Genomic DNA, 17,752 nt, shown 5'->3' on the forward strand with positions numbered 1-17,752 from the left:
AGCATTAGGGTTTTAAACCCTAAACTGAGCTTTTCCATGCAATCAGCATTAGGGTTTTAAACCCTAAACTGAATTTTCCTTTCAGCCAGCATTAGGGTTTTAAACCCTAAACTGAGCTTTTTCATGCAATCAGCATTAGGGTTTTAAACCCTAAACTGAATTTTCCTTTTAGTCAGCATTAGGGTTTTAAAACCCTAAACTGAACTTTTTCCTTTCAGCCAGCATTAGGGTTTTAAACCCTATACTGAGCTTTTCCATGCAGTCAACATTAGGGTTTTAAACCCTAAACTGAATTTTCCTTCCAGTCAGCATTAGGGTTTTAAACCCTAAACTGAATTTTCCTTTCAGCCAGCATTAGAGTTTTAAACCCTAAACTGAGCTTTTCCATGTAATCAGCACTAGGGTTTTAAACCCTAAACTGAATTTTCCTTTTAGTCAGCATTAGGGTTTTAAACCCTAAACTGAACTTTTTCCTTTCAGCCAGCATTAGGGTTTTAAACCCTAAACTGAGCTTTTCCATGTAATCAGCATTAGGGTTTTTAAACCCTAAACTGAATTTTCCTTTTAGTCAGCATTAGGGTTTTAAACCCTAAACTGAACTTTTTCCTTTCAGCCAGCATTAGGGTTTTAAACCCTAAACTGAGCTTTTCCATGTAATCAGCATTAGGGTTTTAAACCCTAAACTGAATTTTCCTTTTAGTCAGCATTAGGGTTTTAAAACACTAAACTGAACTTTTTCCTTTCAGCCAGCATTAGGGTTTTAAACCCTAAACTGAGCTTTTCCATGCAATCAGCATCAGGGTTTTAAACCCTAAACTGAATTTTCCTTTTAGTCAGCATTAGGGTTTTAAACTCTAAACTGAATCTTTCTTTAGTCAGCATTAGGGTTTTACACCGTAAACTGAATTCTTCCTTTGTTCGGCGTTGGGGTTTTAAACCCCAAGCTGAACCTTTCCCCAGCTAGTCGGTATTATGGCTCCAACCCTGAACAGAACATTTTTATCTTCCTTCATCAATTTTATGAATTTCCTGGCGAATAATTAACGAAATTTTCCTAGTGAAACTGGGGCAGAAAATTTCGTTCGTTTGTTTGTTTTCTCCCGCAGGTCTAACCTCGAGCCACATGGATCGAAATGACCCATGAGATGAGTCCCAGTTCGGAATCAACGAAGAATAAGAAGAAAAAGAGAAAAGATGTCCCGAGATATCGGAGTAAACGGAAGACAGATTGACTCCAACATTTGATTAAGGTCCTGAACCCTGCCGATCGCGTCTCATTCAGTATCCCAGAGATTAAACAAGTCGCCGCAACTCGCAAGCATCAAGATTCAGATCGGAGTCTACAAGCAGAATCAGCTAAGACCCAAGATCAAGTCGTAAAAGAATCATAGATAGGAATCTTGTAACTAGCAGTTGACATGCATATAAGTAGTTAGTTCAGTTTCCAATTTTCGTTTGGTTGTAATAAGGCGGTCAGTGACGCAGCAGTGACAACAGCAACAGCAGTAGCAGCAAGCATTGCAATCCCATGGTAGTCCCAGCTACCAAAACTTCTCGAACTACATTGACCTGATTCCTGTTTAGCCCAGGATATGTAGGAAATCTTTGAAGCAAGATTCGGTCAGATCTTTCAAAAAAAACATGCTTCATACGGAGTGGTCCATAGGCAAAAATCGCTCATACACGCTCACTTTATCTTTGCACGAAAACTCTTCGTGTTTCCGAACAAAGAGGGGCAGCTGTGAGCACGTGATTTTTGTTTCGCACGACAATCGCTCCAAAAGAAATAAAAAATAATAATTGGCCCTGCTGTACAATTTTCGGATTTCTGTGCGGCACTTTGTTTATTTATTTGTGACTTTTGCCCATTTTTATTTTTTTCTTATTTATTTATTTAAAATGCAAAATGTGTGTGTCAGGCGTAATTCGAACCGTAATCCGGTCGTTAAAAAAAGAAAATCATAAATAGGCATCTTCGTCCGTGATTTTGATTTGTTTGATTTTACCTGTTTTGAAATATTTTAGTGTGTGTGAATAATTGTATTGAGTGTGTATTTAATTTTTAATTTGATTTTTTTGCTTAGTTTTGTTTTTAAAATAAAAAAAAAGAAAAGAAAAAGAAATAATCTTCTTCCGGATTGGGCCAATTTATTAAAATTGGCCCAAAACAAACAACGTCCAAACCAGGCCTGCCCGGTCCAAGTCCAGCTGATGCCTAGAGAGTCCAAATGACGTCGTTTCAATCCAGTGTGGTCTGGGCCGTTGATCTCAGATTGATCAACGGCCAAGATCACATTTCCCATACCCACGAACAAAACCCGACCCGTTTACACCCGGACCAACCCAAACCCTTTACCCTCGAAACGACACCGTTCCACTTAAGCCATCAGATACAGACTGTAGATCTTGATTGATCTAACGGTTGAGATCCACCTACCCACTAACTATATAAGCCCGTAATCTTACCCTGCCCCCCCCTATCCGAACCCCAGCCTTCGTCTCCACAAACCTTTCCCCTCAAACCCTAGCCGCCCCTGCACACCTTCACCAGAAAACCGGCGGCATGAACGCCGGTGACCTCCACCTGAACACCATAGAACCCCCATGCCGTCCTGAACCCGAATCTACCAACCACACACCTCGAATCCTATCCCACCTTCTCGAATCTTCATTTGAAGATTCGAGTCGGAACCTAATCTACACCGATCGGCCCTAAATTCATACCAGACACTCCCCAGACCCCCCTCGTGACCAAACCATACTTGGTTTGGTCCGAATATGACCAGGGAAGCACAAATCCTAGATCTGAGTTTTGAAACCACAAGGTTCCTCGTCACTGGTTCATACCCGTTCGAGCCAAGGAAATTAAAGTCTAAGGGACCTTAATCGAAGTGTTTCTCAGAAACACTTCGATTAAAGTCCGTTCAGCCTTAAGAAGAGTCTGTCCAAGTCCGAGTCAAGGTTTTTGATTTTTTTTTAAGATTTGAGGTGAGTCTTGTTTCCTTTCTTATTTCTGTTTGGTCCATGTGAGTGATTAAATGTCTGTCCATGTTTTGTTTCAATTTGCGTCTTTGAATTTTTACCAACTTCTGTTTGTCAACTTTGCCCGAACCACTGTGTTTGTTTGAACCCCTCCTATTCTGACAAGGCATGTGTATTGGTTGTATTCCAAATTTGTACTGACTAACTGATTCCTCAAAGTATAATTCTGTTTAATCAGTATAAGTCGAGTCATGTGTCCCATGCTTTTGAATGTCTGATTTTTGGCTACGATTGTGTATGTTAATGCTAATATAGTCGAGTCGACATGTGTCGTCAATTAGTTTCAGCTATCCGAACAATAACAAATCGACTTACTTCTGCTAAGCATTTGATGAATCAATTAAGAACCAGTTTTTGATTACTTATAGCTGTTGAATTAGATCAGTAATGTAAGAAGGATGTTTGGTTTAAATTCTGAATTGGAGGGCATGTGCACTCGTGCACAGCATGCGCATTGGTGCACCTCATGTGCTTTGTGCACAACCTGTGGCCTGCATAAAGGTTTTTGTTAAGTTTTAAATAATTTGACAGCATATGCTGTCAGATATATTCTACTGCCCATACCTTGCTTTGGTTTAAAAGTATTAAACCCTTTAAAAGTTAAACCTGCCAAGGGAATGATGGGGTTAATACTTAAATAACTAACTGGAATCTGAAAATGGGAGGCACATGGGAAGGGTACTGTGATAGCCCAAACAGGCTGTTAAAAGGGGTAAGGAAGGCTTATAAAAGGGATATAGATATACAGAGGGGAGGGGGATACACACTGGACCTTAAGAGCTGAAAAAGAAACACACACACTGTGAGGATATAAGAGATTAGAGGAGAAAGGATACCATCGGATAATAGAGATAATTAGGAGATCTGGAAGGGAATACACACTGAGAGGTATACACACACAGACATACATAGAGAGACACAGGGGAGCCTAAACTGAAAGTATCAGCTGAGTTCATTGGTTGATTCATATTGTTTGTTTCCCCTGGATTGGTCTGTCTTGGAGTATTATTCCTACTGCATTGTTTGCTGCTACCTGCCTACCATTTTTCATTGGCTCCAGCTGCATCTTGCACTGGGTTTTTGCTTCTATTTGGTTACCTGCTGTTGCTGCTGCTATTTGGTTTCCTGCTGCTGCTGACCTTTCTGCTTCACTTCTTCTTTGCATTTCAGTATTCAGTGTTCTCCAGGTACACATTTCAGATCCAATTTTGGTGTTAACTGTAACAGTTCAAAAGCATGAAATGAAAGGAGTTCTTGAAGAAGATTCAGATGTCTGTTTCGTAATGTTTGTGATATACTGACTTCTGTTGTATAAATTGATTAGCGTGATTCAGTAATGAAAGATTAGTTAGATAATACTTAATCAAGTTTAGCCTCTTGCATCTTAGTTCATAGTTGTTTGCCAGTACAAGATGTAATAGTATAATATGTAGAATGCATGGATAATTGACATAGAATTTTCGACCGGATTCCTGTTTAACTATAATGAGATGCATGCAATAGAGTACTTCCGTTTTTTACGCAATGATGTTTGGTGTTATTATTAGTTTTCTTTTTATCAGAACCCGCTAGGCAGCATATAGAAGCGCGTTCGAATCCCTATTAGTAATAAGACATAGTAGTTAGTTCCCTTAATCCAGCCTAAATAAGTCTAGTTAAATTCAATTCAAGAAATGTTTTGGACGCACGTATAGCATTGGGTCAATCTCGAATGTAACTTCTTTGTCCAATTAAAGCATGTTTCACAAGGTATGACATCTCTCCACTTTTGTAAATAATTAATCAGAAATTGACAAGAATCCAGATTAGGCAAAAGCCTATAATTGAATTAGCATGTACCTTTCCTTCTAGTTTTAGAGACAAATGCATTAGAAATGTAGCCACTTTAGGATATCCTTTCTAAAATAGAGATGCGCCTCGCCAAATAAAAATGCAAAATTGCGGGGCCCTCAATAAATAACCATGATAATTATTTAGAATTCAGGATAGGCCATTTAATAAATTTCATGGCCTTCTACAAAATAATAACGCGTTAGACTCTGTAGGCGCGGCTTAATTAAATCATATTCTTAAATTCGGGTGCACATTGATGTGACCCAAATCCGAATCTCAACGAAGTCCAAATGTGTCGACGATCACGGGTGCATTGATTGTGACATGGTTCGAGATGCATTTTCACGACGTTGCAATTCTATAAAAAAATAAGTGATAATAATAAAAGCGTTTCAAACTTAATAAAAGCACGTAAGTCATAACATGTATTTAAATCAGATATTTAGCCATTATAACAATTTAAGCGACCGTGCTAGAACCACGGGATTCGAGGGTGCCTAACACCTTCCCTCGGGTCAACAGAATTCCTTATTTAGAATTTCTGGTTCGCAGACTTCATTTGGAAAAGTCTAAAATTTCCTCGATTTGGGATTCAAGATAAACCTATGACTTGGGACACCAAAAGCCAAACCTTTCCCAAGTGGCGACTCTGAATTAAATAAATAATCCCATTTGGAATATTGTCACTTAAATTGGAAAAACTCCACCCGCGCATTTAACCCTTCGGGGCCGGGCGCGCAAAAAGGAGGTGTGACACTTTCTGATGGTAGGAATTGTATAATAATCATAAGGAATGAAGTGTCCTTTCTTTGCTAACTTGGTTTCCACCTATCAAAATGACTAAGGAGTCATTTGCTTTAGATTGTGGACAGCTGCCATGTTTTTGGAGGGGTGGGGTGGGAATTATTAATCTTTCCACTTATTAGGTAATTAGGTAATATCCTGTTACACGGTAATTAACTAATTACCAGTATAATTAAGAATTATCTCAATATTACCTAAAAATACTACTCATTTTTAATATACTTTATACATCATACTATCACGGTCATATGGTATCTTTTATGATACTAGTCCATAAATATCGAGTATCAGTGCTCGACCCGTATTTTATCCCAAGTCGGCAACCTTCAACGAAACTCGTTTTCTTTAATTCGTGTACCCTTTATCCTTCATGAAACTTACTTATCACTTGTTATAAATAGGATAAATACGTTAACCCCAAGATAATTTCATCCCCGAGTCTACGTCAATTAACTGAAAACGAGTCTTTTAACGTATGAAAACGCGAGATGTAAACATCCTTCCCCCTTAGAAACATTCGTCCTCGAATGTTTAATTCCCCGAGATCTATATAACTTTGGTAGAGTCGCCTTTGTAACAACACTACTACCAACTCTCCCTGTAGAATCTCAATAACTCAATGCCACATATGACCACAATCATCAATAACGACAATGGCCTCCCACGACCAATGACAATAACTAACACAAGAATCTGTACACGTACCTTAAGGTTCTGCTGTCTCAATTGGACCCTTGTATGGAGGAGGAAATAAGTAGGGATACCTAGACTTCATGTCTTCCTCAGCCTGCTAAGTCATTTTTTTCCCATAGTTGTTTTTCCAAAGTACTTTCACCGAAGCTACGTCTTTAGTTCTCAATCTCCGAACCTGTCTGTCTAGTATAGCAATGGGAGTTTCTTCATATGATAGCTGCTCTGTGACCTGAACGTCATCAACTGACACAATTCTAGAAGGATCTCCGATACATTTACGAAGCATAGACACATGAAAGATTGGATGTACAAACTCTAAGTCCGAAGGTAAGTCCAACTCATATGCTACATGGTTTACCTTGCATATGATCCTATATGGTCCAATTTACCGAGGGCTAAGTTTTCCCTTTTTACGAACCTTATAACGCCTTTTATCATTGATACCTTTAGGAATACCCAATCGTCAACCTGAAATTCCAAGTCTCGCCGTCGATTATCTGCATAAGACTTCTGACGACTTTGAGCTGCCAATACCCTTTCCTATATAAGCTTAATTTTCTCGATTGCCTGTTGTACAATTCTAGTCCTACTAACGTAGTTTCCCCAACATCAAACCACCCTATAGGCGACCTACACTATCGTCCGTAAAGAGCTTCGTATGGAGACATCTGAATACTGGAATTGTAGCTATTATTATATGCGAACTTAATAAGCGGCAGATGATCATCCCAGCTACCTTTGAAGTCTATCACACAAGCTCGTAACATATCCTCAAGTGTCTGAATAGTACGCTCAGCCTGTCCGCATGTCTGAGGATGAAATGATGTACTAAGACTTACTTGAGTCCCCAAACCTTTTTGGAAGGACATCCAAAAGTTAGCTATAAATTGAGCTCCTCTATCCGAGATAATAGATACATGGACACCATGCAGTCATACTATCTCCTTAATATAAAGCCTTGCATAATTCTCTGCGGAATATGTAGTCCTAACGGGCTGACTTTGTAAGCCTATCAACAATTACCCATATCGAATCGAACTTACGCTAGGTACGAGGTAAGCCTACGATGAAATCCATATTGATTACTTCCCATTTCCAAGTCGGAATCTCCATAGCCTTCAATAATCCACCGGGTTTTTGGTGCTCAATCTTAACCTGCTGATAGTTAGGACACTAAGCAACAAACTCCGCTATATCCTTTTTTATTTCGTACCACCAATACATATCCCTGATATTATGATACATCTTTTGTGGCTCCTAGATGGATAAAATAACGAGAATAGTGAGTTTCTCCCATAACCTACCGACGCAGCCCTGCAACATTAAGGACACATAATCGTCCTCGACATCTGAGGACCCCATCTTTTGTAATTTCAAATGGTGTCTTCTCCTTCTGAGGGATGGTGTCCCTATAATGAACTAACATAGGATCCTTGTACTGGTATTCCTTTACTTCAATTACTAAAGAGGGCGTTTCCGTATCCTGAATAGTAATTCCAATATCACCTGAGTCCAGTAACAGAACTCGAAGACTAGCTAGCTGATGAATCTTATGGGCTATTCCCCTCTTGTCTAGCTGTAAAAATGACAAGCTACCCATAGATCTACGGCTGAGGGCGTCGGCTACTACGTTCGCCTTCCCCTGGTGGTATAAAATATCAACGTCATAGTCTTTAAGTAGCTCCAACCATCTCCTTTGACGTAAATTTAATTCCTTTTGCTTGAAGATATACTGGAGGATCTTATGATCCATATAGATATCAACATGAATGCCATACAAGTAGTTCCTCCACATATTTAGTGCATGAATCACTGCGACTAACTCTAAACCGTAGGTTGGGTAATTCTTCTCGTGCTTTGTTAGTTATCTAGAAGCATAAGCTACAACCTTACCATGATGCATCAGCATACAACCCAGCCCAATGCCTGAAGCGTCACAATAGATAACGTAGCCATCGGTCCTTTCTGGGAGCGTTAGAATCGGTGCTGAAGTTAATCTTTCCTTCAATGCCTGGAAACTCCATTCACAAGCGTCAATCCATTGAAACTTTGCTCCCTTCTGAGTCAACTTTGTCAAAGGTGCTGAAAGGGAAGAAAATCCCTCTACAAATCTCCTGTAATAGCCTGCCAAACCGAGAAAGCTACGAACCTCTGTCGGGATTGTGGGTCTAGGCCAAGTCTTTACTACCTCAATCTTTTGTGTATCTACCGGGATGCCTTCACCGAAATGATATGCCCAAGGAAAGCTACAGAGTTCAACCAGAATTCACATTTAGAGAATTTTGCATACAACTTCCCTTTTTGTAGAACTCTGAGCACAGTACGCAGATGATCTGCATGCTTAGCCCCTAAACGAGAAAACACCAATATATCGTTGATAAATACAATTGTGAACAAATCTAAAAAGGTCCTGAACACATGGTTCATCAAATCCATGAATACTGCTGGGGCATTAGTCAAACCAAACGACATAACACGAAACTCAAAGTGCCCATATCTGGTCCTGAATGCTATCTTCGAAATATCTTCCTCCTTAACCCTTACCTGATGTTACTCGGACCTCAAGTCTATCTTTGAAAAACACTTGGCACCTTGCAAATGATCTAATAAATCATCAATCCTGTCACGACCCTAAACCGGACCCAGTCATGATGGCGCCTATCGTGAAACTAGGCCAGCCGACACAAGCCCCCAAACCAGCTAAACAGTTAAATTAAATCATTTAAAGTCAATAATAAGCTATAAATCCCAAAATATAGAGTAGAATAGAACAGTGTGGAAACAAACACAACTCGACATCGGGGTGTCACCAGTCATGAGCATCTAAAATTCGTAAGAGTATCAGGCACGTGTGAACCTGCACCAGCGTTACTTGATATCTTCTACAGAAATCAAGCACGGCCCGGTCTGGGGAACCCGACGCAAGAATGTGAATATACACACTCAAGAATCCCTCAACATATGTCATGACACTCTCCTCGGGGGAAGGTGCTTGCAAAAATGCGCCTTCCCCCCATCTGCATTCTTTTCTGATCATCTCGAGGTTTTCCTCCCTCACCGATGAAATAATCCTCGACACATGCTCTCGATGGCCTGGAACATTAGGAGGCCTCCCCGGTATGACAACCCTTCTCGAGGCAGGGTACCCCGAGCCTCGCTTTCCCGACATCGGAGGCAATCTACTGGTACCGATCAAAGGAGGAGCACAAGAGGGACTCCCCTTCGTCCGAGGATTAGGCATCGAAGCAACGGCCATGACTACGATAGAATAGGGGGAAGAAGATGAGGATCCAGGCAAAAAAAATTATGAAACAGGGAAGGGGGAGGACTAGCACAAAGCACCAGGATCTGCAGAGGGGATATGCTTATCAAGAACTGCAAAATCGCCGCTTAAGAGGAAGATGAGCAAATATATAGAGGCAAAGCGACAACTGCTCGCTTGCCCAAGAGGGCCAATTAACTTTGGCCGCATTAATGTCACCCTCTCTTAGGGGAGTGTACTGGAAGAATCACCCCAGCTCCCACATGACTAATAAATTTACGGGACCTCGGGAGATCCCTGACGTCATAAAATCGGTTCGGGAGGATCTATCGATTCAACCTCGAGACGTGGTCAGTCTGGGGGAACCGGTTTGTCCAAAGAAAAGACCCCAAAGGGCCGATGCCAGAACGCAAAAGCAAAAAAGCAAGGAGAAGGGTTGACAGAATGAAAGCTCCTTTTATACATTGACAAAGAGGAAAAAACGACTTTACACTATCTGTTTCCCGGAGGAGGGGGGCAACATACGAAGCAAAAAAGAAGGCATACAAAAAGGACTCTGAGACTACTCCTCGTCACTATCGTCTTTGCCCTCATCAGGGGCAATCAAGAGTGCCAATCTTCCCTGTGTTGCACATTCCTCCTTGAGATCAGCTGACAGGTCGATGCCTCTGGCCCCGAGTTCTTCCAGGGTCTCCCTCTTCGCCTCCTCTTTGGCATGCTCAATAGCTCGGATTAGTTTCTGCTCAGCTGCCATGGATATGTCACGAACCATTGTATGCACTGTGGTCGCATCCTCCCGATAAGTCGCAGCATCTCGTTCGGCCTCGGACTTAGCAGCGGCCAAAGAAACAATCTGCCTGCGAGTGTCCGTGAGAAGATCCCGGGATGTCACCAATTCCTCGGCCGCTACCTCATTTCGCTTTCTCAGCCTGTAGATATCCGCTTTCAACTGACTAATTTGTGAGCCACTCTGCTAGACCTATTGGGAGAAGGGCAAGTCAATGAATATATGAATCCAAAACGTATGTGAATATGCACTACAAAAAAATGGGTATATTGCGGAAGTTAAAATTGCAGTTTGCGGAGGTTAGTAACCTCCGCTAATTGCTATCACAGCGGTTAAGCTGTCCCCCGTAGTAACCATCGCCACTATTAATTTGCGGCAGATAAATGCGGGGGTTTCCTAAACCGTCGTGATAGTAAATAGCGGAGGTTACTAACCTCCGCAAACTGCAATTTTAACCTCCGAAATTTAATGCGCGAAAGTAGATTTGTATTTTTAAAATTTAATTTTTTTTTGAGCGTGGGCATTGTAAACCCCTGCAATTTCTTATGTGTACACAATAGGAGCTGCTCAATTTCTCTTTGGGGGTTTTAATTATCCCCATCTACTTTTAAATATATATACCATACCATTTCCCTAATATCAATTGAAATATTTATGCTTAAACCAAAACATTAAAATTAAGAAATATCAACATTTCATTAACCGTGAAAAATACCATGACAGAGTAGTATCATATGTCATCAAGATAAATTAGAACATAGTTAACCGTCTATATTAGTCAGCTATTACATTGTCCTAATACATCCACTTCAATTAAAATGAATCTCAATGGTTGTCACTGGGATTATTATCGCATCTTCTTGCATCCGTCGGTGAAACGGGTCCACTAGCTGCATCACTTGGCTGCAGTAAAAAAAAATACAAGTATTAAGAGGATTTTTAGAAAACAAGTCATAACTGGTTGCCAAGAATTTTTTGGAGCTCTTAAAATACTCATTATAACATTAATAGAAAGAGTAAATAGTTTTCTTGGTTTCTTACTGAAAAGATTGAAAAAATACAAAGAATTTGAAACCCCAAATGCCTATGAAGGTGAAAACTTGGAAAGGGGAATGTGAAATTAGAGATTATGGTATGAACGTATTGCAAACTGGGACTATACAACTAGTGTCTGGATTAGTGAGCTACTTGGTTTCTGGTATATTCCTATTTTCCATTCATCCCAGTTTCCTGCACCTACGACTATTCAACTAGCAAATTCTCTACTTTACAACTGTCCATTGCAGATGAAAACAATGTGTGTGTGTATGTGAATGTGTTCGGATAAAACACGAGACAAAATAAAATTGCACAATATACTAAAAATAAAAGAACTTAGCATTTACCGTTGTAGGAATAGAAGCAAAGATCCCAGCAAATTGTTCTGGTATTGACCCTTCTTCATTATCATGTATGCTTTGAGAGTATTCATCAATTGATTGTACTTCTCTTGGCATCCAGAAGAAGAACGTCCAACATTATTACTCACAATTCTAATATTACCAGGACAAAGATTTGTCTCTCTGAAAGTATTGCTTGGAGTAGCTCCTAATCCCAAACATCTCACCCTTCCAGGATGCTCTTTGTCTAGCACATTACCAACAACATCATTTGGAGAAATTTCAGACTCATCCACTGTACTTTCACTCAATGCTAGCTCAATTTTGTCCTAAACACAATACACATCAAAAAAATCTATTAACTAGAATTAAAAATTGCATGTAAACATTAATCCAAACCAATGCAAATAACATGTACTAAACCGACTGGAGGAAAAATGTAATAGATGTGGATTGCCAAAAACTCATGGATGGTGTGACCAACTCAATGTAAATAGATTCAAGACAACTTATCCAATAACAAGTTTTAAGTCACGTAAATCTTTCAAGGTAAAAAAAAAAAGGCAAACACAAAAGAACAACAATGTTTTAAGAGCCAAAAAGACTGAGGTAAACCAAAATTGACTTATCTACACTAGATGGGACCTGAGACAATGGTTAATCATGGCTGCATTCTTGAGAAAAATAGTGAGGATGCATTCCAGGTTGGATCAACAAAAACTCATTTGCATTATAACTGGGACTTAAATATTTTTGCAATCAGTAGTGATGATTCTGCAAAGAACTTAAATATTTTTTCTTGGCTTTATCCTTACATTTACATATAGAAAAACTCAAAATCAAGAGAAGAAGAGAGTACTGATTCACTTTCAAGTAGAGCTCAAGCCCATTTGGAATCAGAATCTCTTATCAGTAGAAAGCATCATCCTCGTAACAAAATTAACTTCAGATAACACAACAATAGTAGCGGTAGTTTCATCAAGAGATGTCAAGTGATAATAATCCAAGAACTGAAAATTTACAATCTATTGAACACATTACACGCTAAGAAACCTCTGTCATGAATTAGCAACATAAAATGGCATTCCAGAGCTCAGTAGTTTAGCAAGCATATTTGGAACTAGAAAGCTACTGAACTTTCTCAGTACTGGATTGAACAGTAATGATGAAAGGTTTAGAGGGCATCTAATTTACAGGTGATGTTTCAGGGTCTTAATAAACAGGCTGCCTAGATTGTCTACCAACAAGTGCAAATAGATCCACTCTCACCCCATGGGAAAATGAACTCTTTTACTTAATGGAAGTAGAAATCACCAGAAATATCAGACAAAATTCAACAGATATGCCAAGAGCCACAATTAGACTCTAAAGTCCTATACATCAACGAAAGGATAATGATTACCTATTCCATCGACAGTCCAATGATGTGAAGACTCACGTTTAGCACGCTTATTGGATGTTGCTTGTGCTGGTGTGGGATTAATTGGAGGTTGAAATGAAGGAGTTGTCTGTCCCGTGGCCTGAAATGAAGGAGCTGGTAGTGTTGTGGCCTGAAATGAAGCGATTTGTTGTCTTGTGCGTTGAAATGAAGGAGTTGGTAGTGATGGCGCCTGAAAAGGAGTCGGCTGAATGCAAGGAGTTGTCTGTCATGTGCGTTGAAATGAAGCAAATGCAAAATCTAAAAACTGATTTAAACCAAATAAATATTCTATGGTGTTCCTTGGCTTTCTCATCCAAGATTTATCCAAAGAAAAGTATTAACTTTCAAGTGCAGCTGATGAACCTTCCAAAATATAAAGAGAAAATATCAGTTCTCTATTATTAGAATAGAGAATATTAACTATGAAGCAATAAATACATACAACAAAAGCCATCTATAATCATAAACACTACCAAACTTGAAATCCCATATTTGATTGTGGATTATTAATACTATAATATAATTTCTATACCAAAATGGTGATATTAGTTATCCTATATAGGAGGTAAGATAGTTAATCTCAATCGAGATCCCAGGATTATAATTACATGAGATATTCCAGAATTGAATACCACCCCAAGTATTACACCAAAAAATAGACAAAAACTAACCACATTCCATGTAATTAAGTTGCAGAAGCAGATTAATATTTTTCAATCGCAGTACATGCACTTTTAGATTTCATTACATCTTGGTAACATTCATCTCAATGATGAAATAAATCTATTCATACTCAATGTACTCAATGTTTATAATCAACCGAGAAAATGAACTCCAGTTGTTAATGAAGAAGAAGAAGCGAAGAACTACCTGCTTTAGTGGACAAAATTCAAAAATGAGCAAAAGAATCTCTTAAACCAGGTATGTATTATACGATTAACTAAAAAATGCATCATCCAAAATCAAAAGCAGCAAAACTAATTATTAAAAAGCAGAAAAAGTACGATTCTAAATATGCAAATAGCTAGAGTAAAAACAAAAATAGAACTCTTTTTAGACTTAAGAATATAAAACTTATCAACGGAGAGAAAGAGAACCAATTTTGTCTTGGAGAGGGGGTGGGGGAATGTGATATTAAAAAACCAAACCAATTCGTCATCAAAAACCTTTGCCTTTGCACGTTTTGATTTTGTTGAAATTAGGATTTTAATCTCAATCGCCAAAAAAAGAGAACAAAAATTGCACCTGTTTGAACTCGCAACAGAGAACACGATAGAGATGAGAACAAAAATTGCACCTGTTTACACCTGTTTTCTTACCCCCAAATTCAAAATAACTTTTGGATTTGAAACTTTTAAGGTTCTAAATGGACTTGGTCTCTCTGAGAAGGATTAATGAAGAAGAAGCGGTGAAAAAGAAGAAGAAGTGTCTCACAGAGTATTTTGTTGTTGTTGAGGCGGAAGTTTCTAGGGCGAAAAAGTTTGGGGAAAAATTAGAGGGAATGTGAAATAAATTACCCGCTATTATTTTAGGGTTGCGGAGGTTTTAGACCCCCGTAAATTGTATAATTTTTGTGGGGGTTAATATATTGCCGTTCAATTATGCAAATTGCGGAGGTTACTTATATCCTCCGCAAATAAACCTCCGCAATTTACCCGTTTTTTTATAGTGATGGCGTAAAAGCTCAGGTATGAGCAGGGTAAAATACCAGAGAAGCAAGATTGGCCTTCTCCCCGAGCGTCGTCTCCAAAGAGACCCGAAGCTCTCCCAGCTCTTTATCTCCCCGGGCAGAGCGAGCCTCAAAATCTTGTAGTTTCGAAGCAATTTTCTTATGCTCCTTTTCATGACAAGAAAGTTCCCCGCGGAGCCGAAAGATGGCATAGTCATACATCTCCTTACACTGCAGCACAACGAAAAAGTTAGAGAGATGGCGAATGACGTCTGAGAACTAATGAAATACGCGAGGAATGACTATCACTTGCTGCATGGACTTCTCCGCCGCTTTAACGGCACCAGAAATATCGAGATCAGCTTTGTCGATTACGCCATCGAAAATGTTGGCAATAAATTCTCCCCCTTTGGGAGGTCCCAGCTATGGTACTGATCATCCCTCAGTTCCCCTTATGAAACCGAAAAGTTCGAAATAAAGTCGTTCAGTTCGCCGATTTCTCCAAGTGGCAACCCACATTTCAGGAAGGCCTCGAGCTCCGATCCCTCAGGATCAATGCCAACGATCCTCCTAGCAGAAGCTACACCAAATCTGGATGTACGATTTGAAGCTACATCAACATCCTCTTCAAGGATCCCCGGCCTACGAGCCCGGCCGGAGCCAGCTGTTCCGGACTCAGCAACTTCCGACCGGGGTGCCTGCAAGTCTCTCGCACTGGACTTTGTTCTCCTCCTTAATGGGCTTCCATCATCGTCCTCCCCTTCGATATTAGGATTCTACCCCGAGGTTAGAACAGCAGTCTCACCAGTGGCTCGACGCTCGGGTGACCTGGTTTTCTTTGCCGCAGAACGGGCAACGGCTGCCCTGCTTTTCCTCTTCTTGTTCGTGCCAGGCTCCAAGGCCCCTGCTTCACCATCATGGGGCGGCCTCATCTGCATATTCTCGCCAAGACCTGCACCAGCACAATAACCACGATACGCTTTCTCCAAGGGCTCAGAAGGAAACACAAAATACGAAACATAGGCATTAAAGGAACCTCACCGTGATTCTTGGCCACCCAACGCTTCTTAGCCAGGACGGTCCAAGACTGAACGCGGTACGGGAATTTCTCGCTCAACCGCCTGATCCATCCCGACAAATCTAGGACCACCTCCGAATGCGAAGAAGCAGCTACAGAAAGCACAAAGAGATTATTATGACAAACGAAATAGTAGTAGAAAAAAGTTGCTAAATGGAGAATCACTTACATCGGGCGTTCCACCGCACTAGAAAGGGCATTCTCCGGGATGGGATGATATCCGAGGTCCTCACTCAAATAAACCTTCTCAACCATCCTCGGTCCTCCCCCTCGTGAACACTCGTGAAAAAAGATTTTCTTGGACCGATGGCAGAGCTTGATTAAGCCTCGATACAGTCGAGGTTTGTACATTCTGATCAGATGACTAAGGGTAAAAACCTTACCTTCAACCCCTTCGGTGAAATGTCAAAGCATGAACACTATCCTCCAAAAAGAAGGGTAGATATGACCAAGCGTCACGTGGTACCGGTCGCAGAGGTCAAGAATAACCGGGTCGATTTCCAGGGGAGGAGACTCGACGCATTTATTAGGACCTAGGGTGAATGGGTAAGTGTATACATAAAGGAAACCAGCCTTGAAGTCAGTAATATTATCGTCGGGACCGGGAATCTCCACCTCCACTTCCTTGCTCCATCGGCAGTCCTCCCTCACCTTGCCAACATCGGTCACAACGCTAATGTATCGGGACACTTGCTCACACCGGCCCGGCGTAGATGAGTAGTCTCGACATCAAAATCCATTAACGTGTCGAGATCGGGTGGGGTACATTGTTCCAAAGTGGGAATCGATATGGTTTCTTCCTCAAGTAATCGGAACGACAATGCAATGTCGTTCTGTTAGGGAACCGTCCTAGAAGTCCTAGCCATGTAAAATGGTAAAAACCCTTATGTGAAAAGAACAAAGAGTGTCAAATACAAAATTTTGACTCGCGGGCTTGTAAGTGGGGTGAAAATGGGAAGTATCGAGCAACCAGTACATTTATAGGAATCTCTGGGGAAGCAAAAGAGACGAGCCGATGGCAGTTCGTAGGTTTCTCGATTACCGCATCTGACGGCGACGTTGCACGGTTCTCTGGGGCATGGCATTTAATGCTCCTAGACAGTTGACGTCACGGCAATAATGACCTCGAGACGACGGTTCAATATCGTTTCCTATTACTTCATTCTAGGAAACGCTGAGACTATCTGTATGCGGTGAAATCAGGGGATTTATTTCTTGCCATTAAGGTACATTCGGGAAGTCATATCAGCGTCTCGAGGTTGCAGGATTACGATCGAGCTCCCTCCCTCGAGGTTCGTCCGCGACCCAGCAAAGATTCCGAGGATAGGGAATTTGTCCGTGACCCAACGAAGGTACCAAGGATGGGGGATTCCCGAGGCAAGCAACTAGAATCAGTAAACACTAGTACCATGCCTAGTCGTCCCATCCTCGTATCTTTACATTCACTGCACTCTGTACTATATGGTATTCCCTCTCCTATATAAGGGGAATCCATGCCACTTTGTAAAAGGCTGATGCTGCTCCATTTCTCTACAAGTGCAATAATATCTCTCTCCCTCTCTCTCTTTTCTTTCTAACTTGCTCGTTCTCGCTGGCCCGAGGCCACTTTAATATTTATCTCTTTCTTATTTGTTCTTCATTCTATCGCTTGGTATTGGCCATATTGAGCTTCGTTTGATCATAATTTAGTTGTTATCCCATTCCCAGCTATCTCCGATAGCTCGAGCTCGACCCGGACATCGACCCCGAGGTCCCCATCGACCAGTCCTATATCCGGGCAGCAGG

At 40.7% G+C, this 17,752-nt stretch overlaps 1 long non-coding RNA gene across 1 annotated transcript; it reads right to left on the minus strand.

The window, feature by feature from the left end:
* Positions 1-11,092: 11,092 nt before the first annotated feature.
* On the minus strand, positions 11,093-14,715 carry LOC107786044 (uncharacterized). The gene is made up of 4 exons (XR_001648044.2): positions 14,466-14,715; positions 13,203-13,583; positions 11,807-12,129; positions 11,093-11,324 (listed from the first exon to the last, which is right to left on the minus strand). It is a non-coding gene; the product is annotated as an uncharacterized LOC107786044 (long non-coding RNA).
* Positions 14,716-17,752: the final 3,037 nt, after the last annotated feature.

This window comes from Nicotiana tabacum, chromosome 6 (genome assembly GCF_000715075.1).
Source record: "Nicotiana tabacum cultivar K326 chromosome 6, ASM71507v2, whole genome shotgun sequence".
Lineage (NCBI taxonomy): Eukaryota > Viridiplantae > Streptophyta > Magnoliopsida > Solanales > Solanaceae > Nicotiana > Nicotiana tabacum.